Below are 25,521 nucleotides of genomic sequence, written 5' to 3'. Positions count from 1 at the left end.
TAAACAAACTGAAAATAAAAAAACCACATGATCATCTCTTTAGAGGCAGAAAAAGCATTTGATAAAATCCAACACCCAATCATGTTTAAAGTTTTAGAGAGATCAGGGATACAAGGCACCTTCCTCAACATAATAAAGGCTATATACAGCAAGCCAATAGCCAAAATCAAAGTAAATGGTGAGATACTCAAGGAAATTCCTCTAAAATCGGGAACAAGGCAAGGCTGCCCACTCTCTCCATATCTCTTCAATATAGTACTCGAAATTCTAGCCAGAGCAATAAGACAACAAAAGGAGATCAAGGGTATCCAAATGGGAAAGGAGGAAGTCAAATTATCCCTATTTGCAGATGATATGATAGTGTACATAAGTGACCCTCAAAATTCCACCAGAGAACTCCTACAGCCGATAAACACCTTCAGCAAATTAGCTGGATACAAAATTAACTCAAAAAAGTCTGTAGACTTCCTATACACAAATGACAAGCTTGCAGAGCAAGAAATTAGGAAAACCACACCTTTCACATTAGCCACAAGCAATATAAAATATTTAGGAGTTACTCTAACTAAGCAAGTGAAGGACTTGTTTGAAAAAAATTTCAAAACTCTTAAGGAAGAGATTGAAGATGACCTGAGAATATGGAATGATCTTCCTTGCTCATGGATCAAAAGAATTAACATAGTAAAAATGGCCATCCTACCAAAAGCAATCTACAGAGTCAATGCAATCCCTATCAAAATACCTACACATTTTTTAAAGACATTGAAAGTTCAATTCCGAACTTCATAAAGGTGCTCCGGAGGAATCTCCATACCTGATCTCAAACTATACTATAAAGCAATAGTAATTAAAACAGCTTGGTACTGGCACAGCAACAGGCTGGTTGATCAGTAGAATCGAATCGAAGACCCAGATATGAATCCACATACATATGATCACTTGATTTTTGACAAAGAAGCCAAATCCATTCAATGGAAAAAGGATAGCATCTTCAACAAATGGTGCTGGTCTAACTGGAGGTCTATGTGTAAAAAAATGCAACTGGACCCATATTTGTCACCTTGCACAAAACTCAAATCCAAGTGGATTAAAGACCTCAACATAAAACCAGAGACACTAAGTCATTTAGAAGAAAAAGTAGGGAAGAGCCTGGAACATATTGGCACAGGAGACAACTTCCTGAACAGAACACCAACAGCCCAGGACTTAATGTCAACCATTAATAAATGGGACCTCATGAGGCTGAGAAGCTTCTGTAAGGCAGGAGACACTGTCAAGAGAACAAAGCGACAGCCTACAGACTGGGAAAATATCTTCACCAACTCTACATCTGACAAAGGTCTAATATCCAAAATATATAAAGAACTCAAGAAGCTAAACACCACCAAACCAAATAACCCAATTGAGAAATGGGGCTTGGAACTAAACAGAGAATTCTCAAGAGAAGAATATCAAATGGCTTAGAAACACTTAAAGAAATGCTCAACCTCCTTAGTCATCAGGGAAATGCAAATCAAAACAATTCTGAGATTCCATCTTACACCCATCAGAATGGCTAAGATCAAAAACTCAAGTGACACAACATGCTGGTGAGGATGTGGGGAGAGAGGAACACTTCTTCTTTGCTGGTGGGAATGCAAACTAGTACAGCCACTTTGGAAATCTATCTGGTGCTATCTCAGAAAAATGGGAATAGGGCTTCCTCAAGACCCAGCTATTCCACTCCTTGAAATATACCCAGAAGATGCTCCAGCACACAACAAGAAAATTTGCTCAACCATGTTCATAGCAGCCTTATTCATAATAGCCAGAACATGGAAACAGCCGAAGTGTCACTCAGTAGAAGAATGGATAAAGAAACTGTGGTACATATACACTATGGAATACTACTCAGTTATTAAAAACAAGAAATTCCCAAAATTTGTGGATAAATGGATTGAGCTAGAAATGATTATAATGAGTGATTTAACCCAGAAGCAGAAAGCCTTAAATGGTATATACTCACGTATATCTGCATACTAGCCCAAGGGGCATGTCCCACGAAAGCCTTCACTTACCAGAAAACTGGGACAGAGGGGAGGACATCCTATTGGGACTCTAGATGAGAGAAGCATGGGAGAATGGCAAAGTAGAAGGATCCAGAGGGTCCTAGAAACGTACAAGATGAACATTGTGATAGGCAAATTTGGGCCCAGGGGTCCCGCTCAAACTAAGGCACCAGGTGGTAAACTTTAAACCCCTACCCAGACCTAGCCAATGGTCAAAACAGTCTCCACACTTGAGTGGAGAGTGGATATGACTTTCTCACGTACTCTGGTGCCTCACATTTGACCATGTCCCCTGGAGGGGGATACCTGGTGGCACTTAGAGGAAGGAGAGCAGGTAGCCAAGAAGAGACTCGATACCCTCTGAGAATATACAGGGGGAGGTAATCCCCCTCAGGAACAGTCATAGGGGAGGGGAATAAGCGGAAAAGGGGAGGGAGGGAAGAATGGGAGGACACAAGGAATGGGATAACCATTGAGATGTAACAAGAATAAATTGATAATAAAAAATTTTAAAAAATAAAAAACAAAATTCTAATATATCTGAATGACATTGATAAAGCTGCCATAATTACTCACAAAAATTTAAAAATACACACATGTATAGAACATCTTAGTTATTCCTCCTCCGTAGATGATCACCCAGATATTAACAGCTGTTTTTATAGTTAGTTGAGTTTTATCTCCAATATCACATTCAATCTTCACCCTAGAAACTGTTTATTCAAATACTTACTCAATGTTCTTATCTGTTTCCATCCCAAGGGTACCTCGAAAAAAAGGTGTCGATGACTAGATCTCCTCTGGATGTTGCTAATTCTTATAAAGTTTACCTTCTCTTTATTTTTTTTTCATTTTTTATTATTTTTTTAAATATACATTTATATGATTAAACATGAGCAAAATAAACTACATACAGCAGGAAGAGCCATGAGACAATCGGAAATTATATCAATGTTACATTCACAGTGATTTGGCCATTTGTATTTAGCAAACTTGAAATACACATCTTTCCTATCTTGTTGGGTCTAAATTTCTGAATGGAGATTAATAGCTATCATATCTCATCTCTATTAACTTAAAACATCTATCTTGATCTAAAAACATCATAACTTCTAACCTATTAAGCTTAGTTGCACAACTAAACATGCTGGTCTTCAAACTCATCATAGACTTGAGAGGGATAAAACTTAAATAGCTGTGGGAACCCAGAGTGTAGGTTAGCAGCTTCCAAAATGGAAAAATGACTGAGACAGTTTACTTCCTGAACAGTCACCCAACACTCTCTATAACATTGGAACATCATCTTCAGCCTTCTGGCCCAATATATCTGACAGACATTTGTGAGGCAAGAACTACTGAAGGACTTGCTTACCCTATCTTGGCAGCGTTTGACCATCAACTCTGCCTGCATCTAAACTTGACCATTTTTAGGCAGAACTCTGTCTGTGGCAGAAATGAGGACATTTAGCCCGGTGGTTGCCACATTTGAAGCCAACTCCATAAGGAGGTTCTTTGATGCTTACCTTCTTCTTTGAGGCAAGCTGGGTGTTGCCAGGAGTTGTCTTGTTATCAAAGAATCTTTAGAATAATAAAAACATCTTATATGCCATATTCCATAGGTCTCTGAGGTTTTTGAAAACACTTAAGTATTTTACTTCATATAGCTATAGAATCATATCTATCTATTAAACCTAGAGTGTATATTCTTGTGATAAAATTAGACTAGTTTTTGACATGAGCATGATTTGCATCAATATACAAAATTCAATACCATTGAATTAAGAAATAACTTTAGTTTTGAGCAACAATTAGGGCCTTGAGATAAGAGGGAGATCCAATAATTTACCTTTCATTCTCTCCTCTCTCTATATTTCTATATCTCTCTTTCCTTCTTTTCAGCTCCTATCTCTGTTCCTACAAAATAAAGAATCAAACCTAGTTTCCTCTCTGTAAAAGAACAATAATACTTATAACCAACTCCCAATGAAAATAAGCATCTGTAGACCAAGAGAGTCAATCAATATAAGTCTAACAGGTGACAAGCTTGTATGACCTTTTAGACTTACCAGAAAATGCCAACTATTTTGCCTCTCTCAAGGCTGCCCTCTACTATTGATTTTATCCTGATTGAACCCACCTGAGCAATGATTTCACAGAGCATCTACCTGACTCTGACATCCACTCAGAGATATCCAGTATGTTTACCTTCCCACCTTCCAGAAGCACAAATCAAATCCTGATATCTTCTTTCTTACCATAGAGAATCATTCAAAGAGTTTCCATTGTGTTTATAACCAAGCATCTTCTGGTCCAAATATCGGCCCCATTTATCTTTCCATTCTCACCTAACACAGCCATTTCTGATTTCTGCAGAAGATTTATAATAGTCTTCAGCTGCCTTCCACACATCTTTCCTGGCTGCTGATTTTTCTACATCTTTTTCGCTCCTTCAGTCCTTACCTTATATTTATGACAAGATTGCCAAGATGTAAATATTTTATTTGGTGTGTTGCTTAATTTCCATGTAAATTTATGTCAGGGTTACATTTTTTTTCCTTTTTTTTTTTTATTAATTTATTCTTGTTACATCTCAATGTTTATCCCATCCCTTGTATCCTCCCATTCCTCTCCCCCCCCCATTTTCCCATTATTCCCCTCCCCTATGACTGTTCCTGAGGGGGATCACCTCCCCCTATATATTCTCATAGGGTATCAAGTCTCTTCTTGGCTACCTGCTGTCCTTCCTCTGAGTGCCATCAGGTCTCCCCCTCCAGGGGACATGGTCAAATGTGAGGCACCAGAGTACGTGAGAAAGTCATATCACACTCTCCACTCAACTGTGGAGAATATTCTGACCATTGGCTAGATCTGGGAAGGGGTTTAAAGTTTACCTCCTGTATTGTCCTTGGCTGGTGCCTTAGTTTGAGTGGGATCCCTGGGCCCAAACCTGCCTATCATATTGTTCTACTTGTAGGTTTCTAGGACCCTCTGTATCCTTTTATTTTGCTATTCTCCCATGCGTCTCTCATTTAGAGTCCCAATAGGATGCCTTCCCCTCTGTCCCAGTTTCCTGGTAAGTGAAGGCTTTTGTGGGACATGCCCCTTGGGCTAGTATGCAGATATAAGTGAGTATATACCATTTAAGGCTTTCTGCTTCTGGGTTAACTCACTCATTATGATCATACATTTTATCTATAAAAGTCTATGTGGAAATCTTAACACACTGCCTTTCAGAAGTCAACCTTCAGCATTAATATAACAATTGTAAACTTCACTCTGTCAAGGGAAGCACATAGGGGAGAAGGAGATCATTCTTGCTCCTTCTGCTCCTCAAAAACCAGGCACTCCCTGAGAACCTGAAGGCTATTCCTGACAGAAAATCAGGTAATATAACTGAAGATCTTCACCTCTCCCTCTGATCCTCCAAAACCAATTCCCTCAGTCTTATCCACAGCTCTGTAGCAGACCACATACTGCAAAGTTCCTCCCCAACATCTCCCATTTCTATTGGATCACACAGATACACCCTAAATCTTCCTTCCTTCAGAACATTCCTTTATCCCAGGCTCAATTCCAACAAGCATTCCCTGGAAAACCACATGAACTCAAGCAAGGGAAGCATGTAGTCTAAGTGTAGATCTTCACCGCTTCTTCCTCATCCAGCCCCCTAGTCTCATCCACAGCTCTTTAGAAGACCATCTGCTGCAGCCTCTCCTCACTCTCTGCCCCCTTTATATGAGGCTAAGTCCTGGTAGAACACTCTGCTTTACACCGTCTTGTGGACCCTCTCAGCACAACCAGCCTATCTTGTACCCTATTCCTATGGTCAGCTCTGAATAAGTAGAAACACATTTTACTTGGAACCCCTAGTGGCCACACATATTAGGATCACAGAAGAATTTCCTACAAGGTCACACATAGCCATCACACTCTTCTAAGAACCAAAGACCACAATAGAAACCAAGTTTCAAACATGACCAGACAAAGACCATATATCAAGACCTAAAATTTCAATCTTCTTAAACTCATATGCCTATATTCCACTGTAAAGACACAACTAATAACACAATAAAATCAGGACAAAAGTCTCCACTAAAGCTTACAACCCTAAGTGTTCCCAAACAGCTGAAGCACAAGAAAAAGACATTTAAATAACTTTTATGAAAATGACAAAGGTCCTTAAAGAGGAAAAGAATAAATCCCTTAAAGGTCTCTAAGAAAGCACACACACATGCACAAGCAAACATGCATACAAAAACACACACAGTGGAAGAAAGTGATAAAACACTTTATGAATAGAAAGGGGAAATAGAATCAATTAAGGAAATCCAAACTGAAGTAAATTTGGAATTAAAATAAAAGAACTCAAACAGAGAACTCAAAAGTAAGCCTCACCAACAAATTACAAAATACATTTCACCTGGAATCTCTAGTGATCACACTTATTAGGATTTCAGAAAAATTTCCTACCAGGCAAAAACATAACCACTACATTCTCCTAAGAATAAGAAATGGCAGTTTTTAAACCCCTTCCCAGATCTAGCCAATGGTCAGAATATTCTCCACAGTTGAGTGGAGAGTGTGATATGACTTTCTCACGTACTCTGGAGCCTCACATTTGACCATGTCCCCTGGAGGGGGAGACCCGGTGTCTCAGAGGAAGGACAGCAGGTAGCCAATTACCCTATGAGAATATATAGGGGGAGGTAATCCCCCTCAGGAACAGTCATAGGGGTGGGGAATAATGGGAAAGTGGGGAGGGCGGGAATGGGAGGATACAAGGGATGGGATAAACATTGAGATGTAACAAGAATAAATTAATAAAAAAATCATAACTGAAATAATAATAATAATAATAATAATAATAATAATAATAATAATAATAATAATAAAGGTTGGTTTGAACTGGAAAAAAAAGAGAGAAAGATATGTAAATAAAATAAAATGAAAAATAAAAAATAAATAAAATAAATAAAATAAAAAATACATTTATCTAACAATGATAACAGCAGATATCAGCAACTGGAATTAATCTTCAAAACCAAGATTCTTAGGCATTAAAACATAATCAATAACATCCAAAATAGTATGTCTTCACTAAGGGCCAAAGACCCAACCACAGCATGCCCTTCATATTCCAAAATAGCTGAAGTACAAGAGAAAGGCCTTACAACAGAATTTTGGGATATTATAGATGTCCACAAAGAGGTAATGTATAAACCTTTTAAAGAAGCATAAAGAGAAAGTCATATCACACTCTCTACTCAACTGTGGAGAATATTCTGACCATTGGCTAGATCTGGGAAGGGGTTTAAAGTTTACCTCCTGTATTGTCCTTGGCTGGTGCCTTAGTTTGAGCGGGACCCCTGGGCCCAAATCTGCCTATCATATTGTTCTACTTGTAGATTTCTAGTACCCTTTGTATCCTTTTATTTTGCTATTCTCCCATGCATCTCTCATTTAGGGTCCCAATAGGATGCCTTCCCCTCTGCCCCAGTTTCCTGGTAAGTGAAGGCTTTCGTGGGACTCACATTTGACCATGTCCCCTGGAGGGGGAGACCTGGTGGCACTCAGAGGAAGGACATCAGGTAGCCAAGAAGAGACTTGATACCCTATGAGAATATATAGGGGGAGGTAATCCCCCTCAGGAACAGTCATAGGGAAGGGGAATAATGGGAAAATGGGGGAGGGGGGAATGGGAGGATACAAGGGATGGGAAAAACATTGAGATGTAACAAGAATAAATTAATAAAAAAAAATTTTAAAAAAACCAAACAAACAAAAAAAAAGAAGCATAAAGAAACATAAATGGTATAGAATGAATAAAACAGTTCAAGACATGAAAGTAGAAATAGATTCAATTAAGAAAACTCAAACTGCGGGAAATATGGGAATGAAAAGTTTAGTAACTAGAACAGGAAATTCAGAGGCAAGACACAAAAACATAGTGCAAGAGATAGAAGAGAATTTATCAGGAATTGAAAAATAATAGAGAAAATGAATATTTCTGTCAAAGAACATGGTGAGTTTAAAAATGTATACTGGCACAAAATATACAGGGAATCAGAACACTATTAAAAGAAAAAAATGTAATGATAATAGGAATACAGGGAAAAATAATTCCAGGTCAACGGCACATAAAATACTTTCAACAAAATCATAGATTTCCCTAACCTTCCACGGTATAAGACATATACAGAACATCAAATAGAATAGAGCAGAAAATATTACTCTCAGCACATATAATAAAACCCTAAACATCTTTCACAAAAAAATTAATAATGATAAAAGTTGCAACTGGAAAAGACCAAGTAACATATAAAGATAGAGCTATAAGAATAACGCCTAGCTCCTCAAGGGAGACTATAAAATCTAGAAGGGACTAGAAAGATAGTCTATACAGACACGAAGAGACTAGATGTCAGCTCAGACCTATATGCCAGAAAAAAAATTAATTACAAATAAATGGAGAAAATAAGACATTCCAAGATAAAACCAAATTTAATCAGACTATCTATAAATCTAGTCCTACTGAAGTCACTAGAAGCAAAAATTCAAACTAAAGAGGTTAACCACACCCAAGAAAACACAAAGAATAAATAAGAAAATTAAAAGAGGAGTCACACACTCTGTCACCACATGTCATTCCTTGCTTGTTTCCACACCACATGAGATTTCTACTAGTGGATCCTGGGAGGAGAAGCAAGGCAGGAGCAGCGGGAGAATAAAGACCTCAGGCAGTGGTAAACACAACAAGAACAAACTCTCCTGAAGGCAGGTTTCAGTGAGACAGTTCATTTTATTGGGAGGGGAGGCTATTTAAACCCTTAGGGAGTGGGTATAGGCTTTTGGGGTGAGTACACATCATTGGCTGGAGCCAGGGTGCTTGAAATGCCTTATATGCCTGAAAAGAAACTCCAGGTGATTGATGAACATGAACCTACAAGGTGAGAGGAAGTTTAATCTGGCTGCTATAGTGCAGGACTACATGCCCCAGGACATACCAGCTTGGGGCAGGGGAGGGAGTGGTCCCACTCCTACCACTCTAGAAACAAGATTTTCAGCGTTGGAAATGTTTCAACCTTACTCCTGCTCCAGACCAGTTCCTTCCAGTTCCATGATACCCAGACCTCAAACTACCACCACCAAGAACAACAGCAACAACAACAAAGAATCTCAAACACTAGTCATTGATATCTCTCAGTGTCAAAGGTCTTAATTCCACAATAAAAAGACCAACAAGATGGATGCAAAAACAGGATCCATGCTTTCGCTGCATCAAAAACAAAAACAAAAAAAACCCACACCTCTGGATAAGAGGATGCAAAAAGTTATTCTAAGCAAATGAATCTGAGAATCAAGCTGGTGAATCCATTTTAATATCTGACAAAACAGACTTCAAAACAAGGTTAGTCAGAAAAGATAGGGAAGGATACTACACACTCATCAATGGAAAAAATTCACCGAGATTACATTTCAATTCTTAACATCCACGTACTAAACAAAAGTGCCCACAAGTTCATAAAAGAAACACAACTGTATCTTAAATCACTTTTGAACCTCATACATGATGTTAGAAGACTTAAAGACCCCACTTGCCAAAGACAACTCAACTAGAAAAAATTAAACAGAGAATTACTAGAATTAAATGATATTATGAATCAAATAGACCTAATCAATATTTATAGAACATTATACTTAAACACAGTAGAACATACTGTCCTTTTAGCACCTCATTGAACTTTCTCTGAAACTGATCAAATACTTGAGCACAAAGCAAGTCTCAAAAAAAAAAAAAAAAAAAAAAAAGAAAAGAAAAGAAAACTGAAATTACACTTTGCATTCTATATAATCACAACAAATTAATGGAGATATCAGCAACACCAAAAACAACAGAAAGCTTACAAACTCATAGAAACTGAACAAATTACCACTGAATGAAAAATGTATCAAAACAGAAGCTAAAAAACAACAACAACAACAACAAATTAACTTCCAAGAATTCAGTGAAACTGAATACATAGCATACCTTTAGTGGTTAGAGTAGGAATAGCCCCCATAGGATCATATATCTGAATGCTTGGTCATTATGCAAAAGAATTATTTGTCAAGGATTAGGACATATGATCTTGTTGCCTATTTTTGTAAAAGGTAGTGCCAGATGGGTGTAGAGCAGAATTTTACTACAGTACTCCTCAAATTACTGTGTAAATTGAAACAGAAATAACATTGTCCAATTTGTTTTGCAAGGCCATAGCACCTATTATGTCCAAACAGTATAAGGACCCAACATAAAATAATTACAGAACAAATTGACTTACGAACATAGATGCAAAAATAATGATAAAATACTTGCAAAAGGAATCCAAGAAAATTTCAAAAAGATCACGCGCTATGACAATGCAGAGATGCAGGGATTGGTTTAATATTTAAAAATCAATAAGTGAAATTTACCAAATAAAGAAAAAAAAGGCTACATGAGCTATCTTATTAGATACAGAAAAACCAGAGAAAAAAACCCAACACACCTTCATGATAAAAGTTCCAGAGAGATTAAAAATATAAGGCACACACTTAACTTAGTAAAGACACTTTAGATAGTCCATGGCCTACATCCAATTAATTGGAGAGAAACTCAAAGAAATCCCACTAAAATCAAGAATAAGATAAGGTTGTCTACTTTCTCTTTGAATATTTAATATAATACTTGAAGTCTTGGCTACAGCAATAAGACAACTGAAGGGTATCAAAGGGATAAAAATTTGAAAGGAAGAAGTCAGAGTATCTTTATTTTCAGATACAGTAGTATACTTAAGTGATTATAAAAATTTCATCTTCTTTCCGTCCCTCCCCTAGTCCTAGGAAAGGAAAGCCCTCCTCTCCTAACATCTGACTTCAGCCTATCCAGTCTATCTGTACTACCTATAATCTCTTCCTATGCAGCCAGGCAAGGCCGCCCTGCCAAGGGGAAGTGATCAAAGTTCAGTGGCTATAGAACATGTCTGAAGTAGTCCCTACTCTCCACATTGAGGGACCCACAAGGAGACTTTGTCACTACATCTGAGCCGAGGGCCTAGGTCCACATCATAGATGGTCCTTGGTTAATGCATCAGTTTCTATATTGTAGTGTAGTTATCCTGTAGTTATGTGGCTAATATTCACTTATAAGTGACTATATACCATTTATGTCTTTCTGGCTCTGGGTTATCTCACTCAGGAGGATCTTTTCTAGTTCCATCCATTTACCGTCAAATTTCAAGATTTCCTTGTTTTTAATAGCTGAATAGTATACTATTGTGTAAATGTACCACAGTTTCTTTATCCATTCTTCAATTGAGGAATATCTAGGTTGTTTCCAGATTCTATTATGAATAAAACTACTATGAACATAGTAGAGCAAATGTCCCTGTTGTATGGTAGAGTATCTTTTGGGTAAATTCCCAGGAGTGGTATGGCTGGGTCTTGATGTAGAATTATTCCCAATTTCCTGAGAACTCACCAGAATAATTTCCAAAGTGGATGCACAAGTTTGCACAAGTTTACAAGTTTCCCACCAGAAATGGAGGAGTGTTTCCCTTTCTCCACCTCCTCACCAGCATGTGCTGTCGTCTGGGTTTTTAATCTTAGCCATTCGGATAGGTGCAAGATGGAATATGAGAGTCATTTTGAGTTACATTTCTCTGATAAATAGGGATGATGAGCATTTATTAAATATTTCTAAGCCATTCGATGTTCTTCTCTTGAGAATTCTCTAGTTCTGTACCACATTTTTTATTTGGATTATTTCATTTAGTGGTGTGTAATTTCTTGAGTTCTTCATATATTCTGAATATTAGCCCTTTATCAGATGTAGGATTGGTGAAGAGCTTTTCCCAGTCAGTAGGCTGTCATTTTGTTCTGTTGACAGTCTCCTTCACCTTACAGAAGATTTTCAGTTTCATAACCTTTCATCTATTAATGGTGTATCTTAGGACCTGAGCAGTTGGTGTTCTGTCCAGGAAGTTGTCTCCTGTGCCATGGATCTCAAGGCTCTTCCTCACTTTTTATTCTAACAGACTTAGTGTGTCTGGTTTTATGTTGAGGTGTTTAATCCATTTGGACTTCAGTTTTGTGCAGGATGGTCAATCTGGATCTATTTTTATTTTTCAATATGTAGCTATCCAGTTAGACTAGCACCATTTGTTGAAGATGCTATCTTTTTTCTATTGTACAGATTTGCCTTCTTTGTCAAAAAACAAGAGGTGTGATGAGGGAGGGGTATACAATTGGAACGTGAAGAATTTAAACTGCAGAACAAACAGGTAACTTATATTGTTAGTCCCACTACATGGGAATAGCTCAGAGGCTGGCTGAGACATGAATGTATAGGCATAGACAATGCTTCTTGTTGGCTACAGAAACCCTATGAAATATTATTAGATGCCACTCTTCATATGGCCTGAATGAATATTTACAGATGTCTTTTTATCTGCTCATATAAAGCAGAAATCCAGCCTTAATTGTTCTGTGTACCATGCACACCATATACATTCATAAATTTAGGATTATATAATGGTTGTTAAAAATTATATGTTTTCAGAACAGAAGAACCAGATACTGACATTGGATCAGACCTGGCAGGATTCATTCCTCTCAGCATGCTGGACACTGACATCCTGCACCCTTCATGTTCCAGTACCAAGTGCTTCAGTTGCTGTTCCTCATCAGAACAACACAGCTCCCAGGACTCCTTTGAAGAAAGCTTCCAATCACAATTGGTCTAGCATTTCAGACTGACCAACATAGGACTCTAATTAAGCCTGGAATTTCTCAGCATTTAGGGACTGGACCACAAATGCTATTCCTAGCTTTCTCCATTTTTATTTAGGCCCTTACAAAGGTATTATTTGTCCCCAATCAGATGGAAAAAACCTTAAGGGAACAATGCCCCACTTCTTTTAAGGGGGGTTGGTAGGTCTTTGGTTGTTTTCTTGGGCTATAGAGGATACTTTCAATGGGGGTTAGCTATAAGCTATTATTAATTTTATTTTTAAAGAAAATAAGGTTGGACTCAGAGATGTATCTCTTTCCCTTTATCTTTAGTTCTCAGGTTTGGAGATATGGCTTGGCAAGAAATAAGGGGAAATATAGAAAAATGTAGGGAGGATAGGACAAAAAGTAGATTAGGGAATCTGCTCCTCAACTTAATGCCTAAATTGTTACAAAGTTATTTTTAATTCACTGGTATATAGTTTTGTATATAGATGCAAAATTAGTTTAATTTTAGATACAGTGGTATAGAATTCAAATGTTAAGATTATTCTTCACACACATTATATATATTTCTACTGTAATATGAGGTATTGTACCCATATAACTCAATTATAACATAAGGTATAATTCCAATACTTTGAAAGTGCTATTGCAGACTGTTTACGATAAATATGTTATACAAATTAATTGTTAGTTGATCAAATCATGCTCATGTCAATTACTAGTTGATTTTTATCACAAGAATATGTATCCTAGGTTTAACAGATAGATATGATTCTATGGAAAGATAAGGTAAAAATAGGTAGATAAGGTCTTCAGAAACTTCAGAGACATACACAATATAGCATTTTTAAAAGTTTTTATTATTTTAAAGTTTTACTGACAATGAGACAGTTTAGCTTCTGACAAAATCCAGCCTACCTCAAAGAGGATGATGAGCATCAAAGAAAATCTTTATGGAGATGGCTTCAAATGTGGCAAACAGCCCCTGGGCAAAATGTTCTCGTTTCTACCACAGACAGAATTCTGCCTAAAAATGGGCAAGTTTGATTGCAAGCAGAGTCAATGGCCAAACTCTGCCAAGACAGTGTAGGCAAGTCCTCAATAATTTCTGTCTCACAGGTGAGTCTGTCAGATATATTGGGCTAGATGGCTGGGGATGAGGCTCCAATGTTATACAGAGTTTTGGATGACTGTTCAGGCAGTAAATTGTCTCTCATTTTTTCATTATGGAAAACTACACTTTCAGTTCACTCAGGTAATTAAGTTTTGTTCCTTCTCAACTCTCTGATGGACTTGAAGACCAGATAGTTTAATCTTACAATTAAACTTAGTTGTTTAGGGGTTAAGATGGTTTTAGTTCTAGATAGATTTTAAATTGATAATATCGAGATATGAGTTGCATGTATTGATTTACAATCATAATTTTAGACTCACCAAGATAGGAAAGATATGTTCTTCAAGGCTGCCAAATACAAATAGGCAAAACACTAAGAATGTAACACTTACATAATCCCTGATTGATTCATAGTTCATCTTGCTGTAGGTAGTTTATTGTATGTATGTATAATAATATAAATGTATATGTAGACAATTAAAAAATATTTAATAAAAAATTCCAACTTCTAAATCTGATAAACACTTTTAGCAAAGGATCCAGTGGAAAAGTTAACTCACGACATATTTAGTAGCCCTCTTTTGTAAAAAATGGACAGAGAATAAAATGAGGGAAACAACATCTTTCACAATAGTCTCAAATAATATAAAATATCTTTGCATACTCTAACCAAGCTGATGAAACACTTGTATGATTATAAAAGTCAGGTCATAGGTGGATGAAAATGATGAAGATATCAAAAGATGGAAAGATTTTTCATGCTCATGGATTGGTAGGATTAACGTAGTAAAAATGGCCATACTACCAAAAGAATCTACAGATTCAATGTAATTCCCATGAAAATTCTAACACAATTCTTCTCGGATCTTGAAGAAACAATCTTTGGCTTTATATGGAAACATAAGAAAACCCCCGCTCAAACTAAGGCACCAGCCAAGGACAATACAGGAGGTAAACTTTAAACCCCTTCCCAGATCTAGCCAATGGTCAGAATATTCTCCACAGTTGAGTGGAGAGTGTGATACGACTTTCTCACGTACTCTGGTGCCTCACATTTGACCATGTCCCCTGGAGGGGGAGACCTGGTGGCACTCAGAGGATGGACAGCAAGTAGCCAAGAAGAGACTTGATACCCTATGAGAATATATAGGGGGAGGTAATCCCCCTCAGGAACAGTCATAGGGGAGGGGAATAATGGGAAAATGGGGAGGGGGAGGAATGGGAGGATACAAGGGATGGGATAAACATTGAGATGTAACAAGAATAAATTAATAAAAAAAAAAAAAAAGAAAACCCAAGATAGCTAAAGCATCCCTGGATAATGAAAGAATCACCTGATATCAAGTTGTACTAGAGAAGAATAGTGATTATAAAAGCGTTATATTTACACAAAAACAAATATTTGAACTGAATACCCAGACATAAATCCATACAGCTATGAACACTAGATTTTTTTAAAGAAGCCAGAAATATACACTAGAGAAAAGACAAAAAGAGGCCATCTTCAATAAACTGGACAGCCGGATATTGAGAAATTTCATAGATCCATAGTTCTCATTGTGCACAAAACTCAACTCCAAATTGATCAAAGGCCTCAACATAAAACCAAACATACTGATCCTGATAGAAGAGAAAGTGTATAATATCCTTGAACTTAATGGCACAGGAAAGTACTTACTGAGTGGAGCAGTTTAGCACAGGCATTATGACCAACAATTAATAAATGGGACTGAATAAAACTGAGAAGCTTCTGCATGACAAAGGACACTGTCATTTGAACAAATGAGAAGCCTACAGATTGAAAAAAGAATATTATAAGTTCCACATCCAATAGAGGTTTAATATTCAACATGCGTAAAGAACTCAAACTATCAAGAAAACAACCCAATTTTAAAAAGAAGATTCTTAGTAGAGAAAACTCAAATAGCTGAGAGTCATGTTTTTTAAATGTTCACCATCCTTAACCATTAGAGAAATGCAATTCAAAACTACTTTGAGATTTCATCTTGCACCTGTCAGAAAGGCTAAGTTCAATATAACAAATATCAGTAGGAGTACAAACTTCAAAAGCCACTATGGAAATCAATGTGGTGGTGTCTTGGGGAATCTCCTGTCTCAAGATGCAGTTATAGGACTCTTGAGCATATTCCCAAAAGATTTTTCACACTACCAAAGAGACACTTGCTCAACCATGTTCATTGCCATTCTATTAATAATGCACAGAAATTGGAAACAACCCAGATATCCATCAAAAGGAAAAAGAATGCAGATGAATAGATGGAACTAAAAAAATAAATCATTCTGAGTGAGGTAGCCACAAAAACAATCTTGTATATGGATATTACCTGTTGTGATAACCAAAGTACAATTTGTAGAAGCACAGAGGTTTTGTATATAGTGAGGACATAGGAGAAGAACTTAGTCTCACTATGAAATCGAACCTCTACCAAGACCTAGCAGACGAACATGATATTCTCCACTGTTGAATGGAGAGTGACATCTGACTCTCACACAAACCCTGGTGCCCCTTTTCTGACCATGTCCCCTGGATGGGGAGGCCTGGTGGCACTCAGAGGAAGGATAGCAAGTCACCAAGAAGAGACTCGATATTCTAAGAGCATATATAGGGGGAGGAGGTCTCCCTCAATCACAGACATAGGGGAGGGGAGAAGGGGGGAAGTGGGAGGGAAGGAAGAATGGGAGGAAACAGGGGAAGGGCTAACAATTGAGATGTAATATGAATAAATTAATAAAAAAAGAAAAAAGAAATGGAAATATAATAAGTTGTTATAGTTTTATGGGGGCTGAAATGGGAAGAAAAAAATAGCAATGCAGGGAAAGAGGAAAGAGGAAGGAAATAAAGAAACAGCTAAAACTAAGGGCTGTTTAAGGAGTACTATGAAAATATAATATAGTAGAAGCTTCCTAAAATATAGACATGGATCTAAATGAAATCAGAAATAACAGGGGAAGAAAAAGTTTCAACTGGACATCTTTATTCGCTGTATAAAACTTCTAATGCAAGAATTTCTTTAATCTAGTGTGTTTTATAGTCAAATGTGTCCCATGGGAATACTAAACAATGCAGATTGTTGTCAAGACTATTAAGTTAGTCTTCACAAACTGACGGCAAGGCCACATTTGCAGAAGACAACACCTACACAATGAATTGAACATGGAGATGGCAATCTGGCCCCTACATAGAGCCTTCCACACTATGTTCCAGTATCTTATGTACAGAAGGAACTGTGCACACTATCAAAGGAGAAACACAAACATCAGGTATTCCACAAATCATTTATCTACAATCCTACTTGTACTACCTACAAGATATAATAAGGCATAAAGTTTGTGGAAATAACTAACCAATAACTGATTTGACTTATGGCCCATTCCACAAGATGGAACCCATATTTAACACTGCTTGAGTGATCAAGAAGCAGAGATTAGATAGCCCAGGTTACTAGGATAAAACCAAATAATACTGTTCTTTTTCTCTTTCTTTTTCCTCACTAATTTATTTATTTAATCACTTTACACCCTCTTGTTCCTCTTCACACTTCACACTTCACACACCACCTCTTGTTCCTCTCCTACTAGTCCCAGACTCACAAATTTCCTCCTCCTGTGTGCTCTTCTCTTCTCTTTATAGAAGGGGAGCTCCCTTGCATTGGTACCAACTCACCCTGGCACATCAAGTCACAGCAGGAATGACCATATCCTCACCCACTGAGGCCAGAAAAGGCAGCCTAGATAGGAGAAAAGGATCCAAAGGCAGGCAACAAATTCAGACACAGCCCCTGCTCGAATTGTGAGAGTACACATAAAGTGACCAACCTGTATATCTGATATATATATGGAACCTAGGTCCAGTCCATGAATATTCTTTGGTTGGTGGTCAGCCTCCGTGAGCCTCAATGGACCCATGATACTTTACGCTGTGGATCTTCTTGTATCCTTGACCCTTCTGACTCCTTCAGCCCTTCCTCCCACTCTTTCAAAAAACTCTCTGAGCCTGGCCTATTGTTTGGCTGTGGGTCTCTGTATCTGTTTCCATTAGCTGCTGGATGAAGCCTCTCAGAAGAAAGTTATGCTAGGCTCCTGTCTGCAAGCGTAGAAGAATATCATTAATAGTGTCAGTGTTGGCTCTCTCTCATGAGGTGGGTCTCAAGTTGGGCCAGACATTGGTTGGCCATTCCCTCAATCTCTGCCCCATCTTTTTCCTAACACTTCTTGTAAGCAGGACATATTATGGGTCTAAGGTTTTATGGGTGGGTTAGTGTCTCCCTCTTTCAATTGAAAGTCCCAACTGGCCACAAGAGTTAGCCATTTCAGGTTTTATATCCTCATCTAGGGTCCCCCTCATAGACCCCCAGGAGATGCCCCAGAGATGCTCCCACTGATTTCTATTTTCTCTTCCAGCTCTACCACCCACTGCCTTTTTCTCCAAACCTGATTCTCACCATTACTCTCCCTATTCCCTCTCCTACCCAGTACTTTCCCTTCATCTACTTCTGGTGTCTATTTTATTTCTGCTACTGAGATTAAAGCATCTTCCCTTAGGCCCTCCTTGTTATTTGGATTAAATGTATCTATGGATTATAGCATGGTTATCTTTTACTTTATGTCTAATATTGACCTCTAAGTAAATACATACCATGAATATCTTTCTGGGTCTGGATTACCTCATGTAGGATGATATTTTCTAGTTCTATCCATTTGTCTGCAAATTTCATGATGTCTTTGTTTATAATAGCTGAGTAGCATTTGATTGTATAAATGTACTCCATTTTCTTTATCCATTATTCGATTTAGGGGCATCTAGGATGTTTCCAGTTTCTGGCTAATGCACATAAGGCTGCTATGAACATAGTTCAATGAAATCCAATCAAAGGACCATAAATAAATCCACACACCTATGGACACTTGATTTTTGCCAAAGAAGCCAAAATCATACAATGGAAAAGTGAAAGCATCTTCAACAAGTAATGATTGTCTAACTGGATAACTGCATGTAGAAAAATGCAAATAGATCCATATTTACCAACCTGTACAAAACTTAAGTTAAAGTGAATCAAAGACCTCAACACAAAATAACAGATACAGTCGACAGATATATAAAATCTATTAGAAGAGAAATTAGCAAATAGCCTTGGATACATTGGCATAGGAGAGTTCCTGAACAGAACACCAACACCTCAGGCACTAAAGATCAACAATTAATAAATGAGACCTCATGAAACTAAAAATCTTCCATAAGGCAAATGACACTGTCAATAGTACAAAATGGCAGCCTACAGTTTTGGAAAAGATCTTCATCAACTCTACATCTTACATAGGGCTAATATCAAAGATATATAAAGAACTCAAGAAATTAAACACCAACAAAACAAATAATCTAATTAAAAAATAGAGTACAGGGTTAAACAAAGAATTCTCAATTAGGAATCTCTAATGACCAAGAAGCAGTTAAAAAATGCTAAATGCCTTTAGTCATCAGGGAAATCCAAATCAAAATGATTCCAAGATTCAGTCATAAACCTGGCAGAATGACTAAGATCAAAAACTCCAGTGACAACATATGCTGGTGAGGATGTGAAGCAGAAGGAACACTCCTTCATTACTTGTGGGAGTGCAGACTTGTAAACTCTCTTTGGAAATCCATGTTGTACCTCAGAAAATTGGAAATAGTTCTACCTCAAGACCCAACCATACCACTCCTGAGCATATACTCAACAAATGCTCCACCATACTACAGGGACACTTGTTCAACTATGTTCATAGCAGCTTTATTCATAATAGCCAGAAAATGGAAACAACCTGGATGTCCCTCAACTAAATAATGCAGAATACTACTCAGCTATTAAAAACAAAGAAATCATAAAATATGCAGACAAATTGATGAAACTAGGACATATCAATTTAAGATAAGCTACCCAGACCCAGAGAGACACATGGTATGTACTCATTTACAAGTTGTTATTACCCCCCTTGTCCTCTGCCCTGAGGAGTTTGGTGGGCCACCAGAGCAGCTCTCTGCTCAGATATATTTCTGCCTGCTCCCCAGCTGTCTTGCCTACCTCTGTCAGGAAAGAGCAAGCAAGCAAAGACAGTGAACCCAGAGAAGTTGAGCTAGGTCCAGGAACCAAAATCCTATTGTCTATACTACCCCCAAACTCTCGAACCATCAGAGACCACCATACTTGCTAACACCAGAGACATCAAAATGGGAAGAAGTCAGAATAAGAACACAAGTAATAATTCCCAAAACCATTTGACATCACAAGAAAATAGTATTCCTACCACAGCAAGCCCTGGACATACTATCATACACAATGCATAAGAGAAAGATATCAGGTCTTATCTGGATAGCCTTATGCCTTCCTTTATGTTCCCACTGGGCCACTCTAACAAAGGGCATTGATCAAATCATGGGCCCTCTCCTCCTGCTCTCGAAGTAGAGAATGATCTGTTCATCAGCTACATCTGAACAGGAGGCCTAGGTTCTCTGCTTTCAATGTCCTTGTTTGGTGCATCAGTTTGTGTAGGCTCTCCTGGACTCAGATCTCCCAGCCCTCATAGTCTCCTTGTGGAGCTTCTGACAGTTCCCCCACCCATCTTTCCACCACTTATCTCTTCCATACAATGTACAGCTTTTAACCAAGAGTCTGGCTTTGAGTCTCAGTATCTGAGACCCCACTGGTCTGAAGTCTAAGGTAGGAGAATAGAGCAGAAGATAGAGGGAAAGTGGGAGCAGGAAGAAAACAGCTAGGGGATTACTGTTGAGATGTAATATAAATAAATTATAATAAAAGAGAAAAGAGTCATTGTGGACATGGTGTCTCTTCATAGCAATAGAAACTCTAAGATTAGAGAGAGAGAGAGAAATTTCAATTCTGAGGTTTTGAAAATGATAGAGGCTTTAAAGGAGGGAAAAAAACCCTCAAGCTAGAACAAGAATATACAAAGAAAGAATTGAAAGAATTGAACAAATTGCTTAAAGAAATTAGTAAAAGGCAGGACACTATAACCAAACAGAAGAAGGAAATGAACAAAATGATTCAATACCTAAAAATGGAGATAGAAGCAATGAAGAAAACACAATCTGAGACAATCCATGAATTGGAAATCCTAGGGAGGAGGACAGAAATTGCAGACACAAACATCCACAACAAAACAAAAGAGATGGAAGTGAAAATCTCAGGGATAAAAGATAATTGATGAAATTGATACAACAGTCAAACAAAATGCTAAATCTAAAAGCTCCTGACACAGAACATCCAAGAAATCTGGGACACTATGAAAAACCAAACCTAAGAATAAAAGGAGTAGAAAGAGACGACTTCCAGCTCAAAGGCCCAGAAAATATTTTCAACATCATCATAGAAGAAAAATTCCCTAACCTAAAGAAAGAAATGTCAATAAATACAAAAGAAGCCTATAGAACTCCAAATAAATTGGACCAGAAAAAGGATATCCTCCCACGACATAATAATCAAACCACTAAACATACAGAACAATGAAAGAATATTAAAAGCTACAAGAAAAAAAGGCCAACTCACATATAAAGGCAAACCTATCAGAATTATACCTGACTCTCAAAAGAGACTACAAAAGCCAGAAAGGCATGGACAGATGTCATGTGAACACTAAGAGACCACAGATGCCAACCTAGATTATACTCAGCAAAACTTTCAATCACCATAGAAGGGGAAAAAAGGGTATTCTACAATAAAACTAAGTTTAAACAATAGCTAGCTACAAATTCAGCCATACAGAAGATACTAGAAGGAAAAATCCAACTTGAGGAGGCTAACTTTACACAGGAAAACATAGGAAATAAATAACCTAACCCCATATTCACAAAGCCAAAGGACACTCTCTCACTCTCTCTCTCTCTCTCTCTCTCTCTCTCTCTCTCTCTCTCTCTCTCTCTCTCTCTCTCTCAGCACCAACATTAAAAAAAAAAAAAAAACAGGAACCAACAACTGGTCATTAATATCCCTCAACACCAATGGCCTAAACTCCTCAATAAAAACACACAGTCTATCCTTTTTCCATTGAATGGATTTGGCTTCTTTGTCAAAAATCAAGTGACCATATGTGTGTGGATTCATATCTGGGTCTTCAATTCGATTCCACTGATCAACCAGCCTGTTGCTGTGCCAGTACCATGCTGTTTTAAGTACTATTGCTTTATAGTACAGTTTGAGATCAGGTATGGAGATTCCTCCGGAGCATCTTTTATTGTACAAGATTGTTTTAGCTATTCTGGGTTTTTTGTTTTTCCATATGAAGTTCAGAATTGAACTTTCAATGTCTTTAAAAAATTGTGTAGTTATTTTGATAGGGATTGCATTGAATCTGTAGATTGCTTTTGGTAGGATGGCCATTTTTACTATGTTAATTCTCCCGATCCATGAGCAAGGAAGATCACGCCATCTTCTCAGGTCATCTTCAATCTCTTTCTTCAGAGTTTTGAAATTTTTTTCATACAAGTCCTTCACTTGCTTAGTTAGGGTAACTCCTAGATATTTTATATTGCTTGTGGCTAATGTGAAGGGTGTGGTTTTCCTAATTTCTTCCTCTGCAAGCTTGTCATTTGTGTATCTTACACTCATCAGAATGGCTAAGATCAAAAATTCAAGCGAACCACATGCTGGCGAGGATGTGGGGAGAGAGGAACACTCCTTCATTGCTGGTGGGAATGCAAACTAGTACAGCCACTTTGGAAATCTATCTGGTGCTATCTCAGAAAAATGGGAATAGGGCTTCCTCAAGACCCAGCTATTCCACTCCTTGGAATATACCCAGAAGATGCTCCAGCACACAACAAGAAAATTTGCTCAACCATGTTCATAGCAGCCTTATTCATAATAGCCAGAACATGGAAACAGCCTAAGTGTCCCTCAGTAGAAGAGTGGATAAAGAAACTGTGGTACATATACACTATGGAATACTACTCAGCTATTAAAAACAAGGAATTCCCGAAATTTGTGGATAAATGGATTGAGCTAGAAATGATCATAATGAGTGAGTTAACCCAGAAGCAGAAAGACTCAAATGGTATATACTCACTTATATCTGCATACTAGCCCAAGGGGCATGTCCCACGAAAGCCTTCACTTACCAGGAAACTGGGACAGAGGGGAAGGCATCCTATTGGGACTCTAAATGAGAGACGCATGGGAGAATAGCAAAATAAAAGGATCTAGAGGGTCCTAGAAATCTACAAGCAGAACAATATGATAGGCAGATTTGGGCCCAGGGGTCCAGCTCAAACTAAGGCACCAGCCAAGGACAATACAGGAGGTAAACTTTAAACCCCTTCCCAGATCTAGCCAATGGTCAGAATATTCTCCACAGTTGAGTGGAGAGTGTGATACGACTTTCTCACGTACTCTGGTGCCTCACATTTGACCATGTCCCCTGGAGGGGGAGACCTGGTGGCACTCAGAGGAAGGACAGCAAGTAGCCAAGAAGAGACTTGATACCCTATGAGAATATATAGGGGGACGTAATCCCCCTCAAGAACAGTCATAGGGGAGGGGAATAATGGGAAAATGGGGGGGGGGGAGAAATGGGAGGATACAAGGGATGGGATAAACATTGAGATGTAACAAGAATAAATTAATAAAAAAAAAAAAGAAAAAAAAAACACACAGTCTAACAAACTAGATATGAAAACAGGACCAATATTCTTCTGCATACAGGAAATACAGCTCAGCAATAAAAACAGACATTATCTCAGAGTAAAGGTAGAAAAAAAGAAGCAAGCTGCAGTAGCCATTCTACTATCTAATCAAATAGGCTTTCAACCAAAACTAATCAAAAGAGATGAGGAAGGACACTTCATGTTCATCAAAGGAAAAATACACCAAGAGGAGGTCTCAACCCTGAATATTATGCCCCAAACACAGGAGCACCCGCATTCATAAAAGAAACATTATAAAAGCCTGAATCACATATTGAAACCCATATATTAATAGTGGGAGACTTCAAAACCCTACTCTCCCCAGTACACAGATCATCAACACAAAAAATATATGGAAAAATAATGAAATTAATTGATGCCATGAGTCAAAATGACCTAGCTAATATCTACAAAACATTTCACCCAAACACAAAACAACATACCTTCTTATCAGCACTTCATGGAACCTTTTCCAAAATTCACCATATACTTGGAAACAAATCAAAGAGATACAAGAATATCAAAATAATTTCTTGCATTTTATCAGACCACCATGGATTAAAACTGGAACTCAACAACAACAGAAACAAAAGAAATCCTACATGCTCATGGAAACTTAACAAGTCCTTACTCAATGACCTCTATGTTTGAGACAAAATAAAAAGATAAAGACTTCCTAGAATGCAATGAAATTGAAGGCACAACATATCCAAACTTATGAGACACAATGAAAGCAATGCTAAGAGAAAAGTTCTCAAAGACCTGGTTCTTTGAGAAAATCAACAAGATAGGCAAACCCTTAGCCAAACAAACTAAAACACAGAGGGGGAATATTCAAATCAACAATATCAGAAGTGAAAATGTAGATATAATGACAAAAACCAAAGAATCATTAGGTCTTCTTTTAAAAGGCTGTATACCCCAAACTTTTAAAATCTAAAAGAAATGGACAATTTTCTTGATAGCTACCAATTACCAAAATTGAAGCAAGATCAGGTAGACAAATTAAATAGTCTAATATCTCATAAAGAAATAGAGGCAGTCATCAAAAGTCTCCCAATGAAAAAAAAGGCCCAGGGACAGATAGATTCAATTCAAAATTCTGCCAGACCCTCAAAGAAAAACTAATACCAAGTCTCTTTAAACTATTCCACAGAATAGAATCAGAAGGAACATTACCAAACTCATTCAATGAGGACACAGCCACCTTGGTACCTAAACCACAGAAAGACTCAAAAAAGAAAGAGAATTTAGACCTATTTCCCATATGAGCACTGATGAAACAATACTCAATAAAATACTTGTAAACAGAATTAAAGAACACATCAAAAAATCATTCACCATACCAAAAAGCCTTCATCCCAGGTATGCAGAGGTGTTTCAATATACAGAAATCCATCAGTGTGATCCATCATTATAAACAAACTGAAAGAAAACAGAAAAACACACATGATAATCTCCTTAGATGCCAAAAAGCATTTGACAAAAATCTAACACCCATTCATGTTAAGTCATGGAGAAAGGAGGGACACAAGGAAAATACCTAAACATAGTAAAGGCACTATTCGGTCAGCCTATAGCCAACATCAAACTTAATATAGAGAAACTTAAACCAATTCCACTAAAATCAGAGACAAAATAAGGCTGCCCACTCTCTCTGTATCTCTTCAATGCAGTACTTGAAGTCCAAGCTAGGGCAGTAAGATATCTAAAAGAGATTAAGGAAATAAAAATTAGAAAGGAAGAAGTCAAAGTATCACTATTCACAGATGATATAATAGTATACAGAAGTGACACCAAAAGTTATATCAAGTAACTTCTACAACTGATAAATAAACAGTTTCAGTGTAGTGGCTAGGTACACAATCAACTCAAAAAACAAACAAACAAACAATAAAAACAAAAGCAAA

Source organism: Acomys russatus, chromosome 2, assembly GCF_903995435.1.
Source record: "Acomys russatus chromosome 2, mAcoRus1.1, whole genome shotgun sequence".
Taxonomy (NCBI): Eukaryota; Metazoa; Chordata; class Mammalia; order Rodentia; family Muridae; genus Acomys; species Acomys russatus.
Note: the sequence above shows the minus strand (reverse complement) of the source record.